Source organism: Saccopteryx leptura, chromosome 4 (assembly GCF_036850995.1).
Source record: "Saccopteryx leptura isolate mSacLep1 chromosome 4, mSacLep1_pri_phased_curated, whole genome shotgun sequence".
NCBI classification, from domain to species: domain Eukaryota; kingdom Metazoa; phylum Chordata; class Mammalia; order Chiroptera; family Emballonuridae; genus Saccopteryx; species Saccopteryx leptura.
In genome coordinates this window covers 168,963,841-168,968,850 of record NC_089506.1, presented here as the reverse complement: position 1 = coordinate 168,968,850, position 5,010 = coordinate 168,963,841, and the positions used below count along the sequence as shown (strand labels likewise).

General features: G+C 38.6%; 1 non-coding gene across 1 annotated transcript; it reads right to left on the bottom strand.

Annotated features, from left to right (window-relative positions):
• Window positions 1–3,273: 3,273 nt before the first annotated feature.
• On the bottom strand, window positions 3,274–3,411 carry LOC136404693 (small nucleolar RNA SNORA8). Its single transcript, XR_010751404.1, has one exon. It is a non-coding gene; the product is annotated as a small nucleolar RNA SNORA8 (small nucleolar RNA).
• Between the last annotated feature and the right edge of the window lie 1,599 nt (window positions 3,412–5,010).

The window sequence follows — 5,010 nt, the reverse complement described above, 5'->3', positions numbered from 1 at the left end:
TTGCATTATGCTCAAACAGTCAGACTTTGGCAGGCAAGATTTATGGTTTCTCTGGTAAAGAATTTCCTCATAAACTTAATAGGCTTCCAGTGTTTCTTCTGGTCAGTTTCATTGTGGAAACTGCATCCAGAGAACTCATCTAGACATCATATATATAAAAGATCTGGTAGTTCTTATGCTCCGCACAGCCTCCTTTCAACCTATCAGTAGTGTTTATGAGTTGGAGTTTATTTCCCCCCAAAATATCTTTGATTCATAACCCCCCACACACACCTCAGAATGTGTCTTCTTTGCAGACAGGATCTTTAAGAGGTAATCAAATTTACATGGAATTATTAGGGTGATTCCTAATCCAATACAACTAATGTCCTTATAAGAAGGAGAGATTAGAACATATGCATTCACACATGGGGAATGCCAAGTGCAGATGAAGTCACAGATCAAGGTGATGCATCCACAAGCCAAGGAGAACAAAGGTTGCCAATAAACCACAAGATTCTCCCTTACAAGTCACAGAAGAAACCAACCCTACCAAAACCTTCATCTCAAACTTCTACCACTGTAAAATAGTAAATTTCTATTGTTTAACCACCCAGTTTGTGGTACAGCAGTTCTATCATTTTATCATGCCCTAAAATAAGGGTCTTGAATGGTAGGGCAACACCCTTAATCTGATCTATGCTGCTGGCTTGATTCTCCTTGTCTACGTCCAGAATGCTTTGGAGAGGTACTTGTAAATAATTGGGGCCAGGCCACTGAGCTCCTTCAGAGCAAAGTCTTAGTATTACTCCACGTGGAGGTACAGAAACTTTGAGTTTTTCAACACTGTGGAGCACCACATTAAGCTCACAAATATTTTAGATCATTACAGGATGAAGTTCTCTGCTACCATTTTAGATTTTCTATTCTTTCCTTGGTAGAGATGTATTCCTTTCATTTCCCTTTGCAGACAGGATAGATCTAGATTTAGTTCATCTTTCTCTTGTAAAACTTTGCTGAAGTGGCAGAAGCAACCAACCTAAACCCTTACAAACTTTCCAATGATTTAACCTATAGCTAAAAGCTTGATCAACAAGTAATCTCTGTTCCTAGTTATTTTAGGCAACCATTTGTCAAATGTTTTGTCACTGAATACAAAGGTCTCCAGTTTTCCATGCTGCTATACCTGTCCTCATTATCTGCAGTTTGGACTGTTAAGTCAAAGAAACATAGATGAATATCCTTTGGGGAAGCACCCCACATCTGAATTTTATATTGGTCAGAGTTCACTTTCAGAAAATAGAATCCATTTTAGCTAGTTTAATCAGAAAGAGACTTAGTACAGGTTTTGTTATGGCCGAGAGAATCGATTGGAGGACTGAAGAAATAATCAAGGAATCCTTTGAGAACAGTTTAACAGAGTGAGCCCACCAGTGTTGATGCGCCATAGAGCGACAGGGAACCACCAATATTGTAAAGTTATCCTGAACTGCAGCAGGGACTGGGAAACAGAAACCCATGTTAGAATTACAGAAGCAGCAAAAGCAGGACTTTGACCTTGCAAATCTCTGACAAGTTCATCTGATTAAGCAGGATCCAAGTCAATTCCGAGCTCTCGCTATCAGAGCATGGGAAATGTCTGTTATTCTGAACTATGATATGGTGTGTCCAGCTAAAAATTAGGGGTTCTATTTATGTGAGAAAAAAGGGGAAAGAAGATAAAGAACAATAGGTAGATTGTGAAGGTAAATGTATTAGGATTATTTCTGACATACAGCAGGCCTTTAATAATTGACATGTTTATAGAAACAATACAAGTTCCCTCTTTAAGAGAGAAAATGTGAAATCAGAAATATAAGGTCAGGTTTGTAAAAGGCAAACTATGTCCCAGTCACTTTACATTTTTGCTTATTCATTTGCAAAACATTGTTCTCTAAGCTGGAATAATTATAAATGTAACCTTCTGGTTAACAAAGTTCATTCTCTGGAGGAATAATTGACCCTAAGAATTGAAGGTCCTGATCCAATTGAATTTTCTTATAATTTATTCTTTTTCAAGTGGTTTTACCTCCCCATGTTCTCTGAAACCCATGATCCAAGGAAATAAGGGTTCTCAGATGTGTATCAAGTCTGATTTTATTTCATAAGTATTTCAATCTTGAACCTGGATTTGTAAAATATGCTTTAGAGCAGAGGTCAACTTTGGGGGGCATACAGTGTCTGTTGAAGTTTCTCAATCATGACATGGTAGTTGAAAACCATCATAGACAGTCCATAGAGTAATGAGTGTGCCTTTGTTCCCAAAAAACCTTATTTACAAAAAGGGGGGACCTGATGTGGAATGTGAGTTGTCACTTGCCAACCCTTGTTTTAGATAATTGAATAAAATAATTTAAAAAATCCTTTATCAGTGGTACCTTGATGATCACTTAAGATGTGGACTCTGGTTGGCCATTCTCTTTTCCTTGCATGTGGAGTGCTTTCTTTCACACACTACACTCAAACTAACTTCCGGTGTTTAAGACACTTTACGGTCATGTATCAATATTCTCAACATTTGTGAACCTAAACATAGCATGAAATGTCTTTAACTTCAATAACCATCTTCATAACAGAGACAGCAAACAGCTATTAATTGTGCTTGGCCACGCCTGAAGCAACCTGTGTGTTCTTCATTTAGCCTAAAGTGTGGGCTGGATTCACCTACAGTTCCTGATATCCTTTATATACCATGAATACCTGTGAGCTAGCATGGCCTCCCACCCAGGGCAGAAATTCTTTTGCTCCTGGCAGGGCATTAAGTTTTTTCATACTGAAAGGAAGAATAGCATAGTAATTATGAGCACAGGGTTCATATCTGACCTCTGCCATTCATTAGCCATGTGGCCTTACGATAATTCTGTGACTCAGTTTCCTAATAGCCGAATGGGGACCAGAGCAGTGCCTGGACTATATCACACATTCCAGAGGTGCTATCTGCAATGGAGAATTTGGTATCAGCTATTTATGTCATTTATGCTGATTATAATTTTGTTAATTGGACTCCATTTTCATCTGAAAAAATTTATAGATGAACAATAGGTAAAAGTTTAGTTTTGTTTGCTTTGTTTAATTTTGCTCTCCTAACATGAATATTTTCTATACATTGGTACATTTCTATACATTGGTATATCTTCTATATATTCAGTAAATATACATTTACTAAAACATGCCTTAAATCTTCTTAAAAGTGTATTTTCTAAAAAAACTAATGAGCATAAGTTTTTTTTGTATTTTTTTTCTTTTTTCTAGAAATACTGTATCAATAGAAATACCAGGTTTAGCATGGACAAAGCAAAAAAAAACAACGATGCCAGATACTGAATTTCTATCGCACTGTGCTTTGAACACCCAGTGGGAATAAACTGCTGAATGCAGATACCATGCAGTGCAATGAGCATAAGTTTCAAACAGTAAGGCAGAGAGCACAAAAGAGAAAAGCACAAGAAGTAACAGAAATAAATACTGTCGATAATTCAGTATTGTCCCCCCTGATTCTTAACAGTTGCCTATTCTTCTGGCCTGCTCTGCTCCCACACAAATCTTGCTTCCCCTTCTTTTCTGAGAGTTCTCATACACTAGTCAGACTGCTCTTCAATGAGCTACGTGGCATAACCCAGGGAGCCTTGTGAGAAGTCACATTCCCAGACTCATACCCCCAAAGATTCTGATTTAGTAGTTTTAGAATAGGGTTTGAAATCTTTATTTAAAAAGTGCCTCCACGATGCAGATGAATGGGAGATTTGGGGACCTCTGCTCCACACCCTCACTCCCATTCTCGCCCAAATGTTCCTCCCTAACCACCACTACCATTGTCTGTGTGCCCATGCAGTGCCAAAAACTGTGCCCGCCTCCTGCACCCACTGTCTCAAACAATTATAGCAGCCCTGCAAGAAAGATATTCTTAACCACATATAACAGACAAGGAAACTAAGGCTGAGTTATGTCTAATAAGCTGTGCAAACTCTTCTGCTTCGTTTCTTAACAAGAGCATGTAGTTAATACCTTAGTTGGTATTAGTTTGTTTGTTTAAGCATGTAAAAAAATCTCCTGGAAGGGATGGACCAAGCATTGTACTTCTGTGAGTCAGGTATCAATTACAAGGAACAGAAATCATTTCAAGACATGAAGAAGGTTTACTGAAATGATATAATAGAATTTAATGGAACCCAAATGTAGAAAATACAATTTGGCCTTAAGGAAACATATAATTTTCATACATACATTCTTCTGACATATTCTGACATATGTATAAATGGTCTCACCCAGAATGTTGCCCAGACTGGATAAAGAAGCTGTCAAATGAGAGAATGAGAGAATTACCCTCGTTCCCCCATAGCCAAAGTAAAAATTTCAGGTACTGCTGCCTTCGAGCTGAGTGTAGGACATCCTATCCCAACACCCCACCTTTTCCCTGCCTCCAGGCCCACTGCTGGTTAAAACCAAAGGAGACAGTGTGGCAAGGGACAAGGGGCCCTCTTATCCCTAAATGCTCTTTCATCCTAAATGAGAGAAAAACAGCAACAGATGAGAACAAAAGGCAAAGAAACAAAATCCACCCGATTGGAGAGAAGTGTGATGTAATGACCTTTTACAGCACCCCCTTACACAAAAAAAGAAAAGCCATTAATTTTGTCTTAAACATGTTCTACTGGGTTCTGTGAGAGAATGTACAGAACTGCCAAGCAATGTACCCACATCTGAATTCTAATTATAAGAGACTCTGCTTTTCTGAAAAGGATGTGAGAACCTGTTCTCTCCACTATTAAAACAGCGTAAAGCTTCTGGGTAGGGACTGGGCCTTTTATTTCTGGTCCCCACTGCTGAGCACATGCGTATGACAGAGTCGTGGACCGCGTGGAGTTTTGTGGAGGTTACAAGTCCCAGTTTTAGAGTCTAGCACACTTCGACCAAATTTCAGTCTGGCTACTCAGAAACTAAAAAATCTTCCGTAAGGAAATTTGCTAGTGAATGTTGGCTGATTATTGTGGT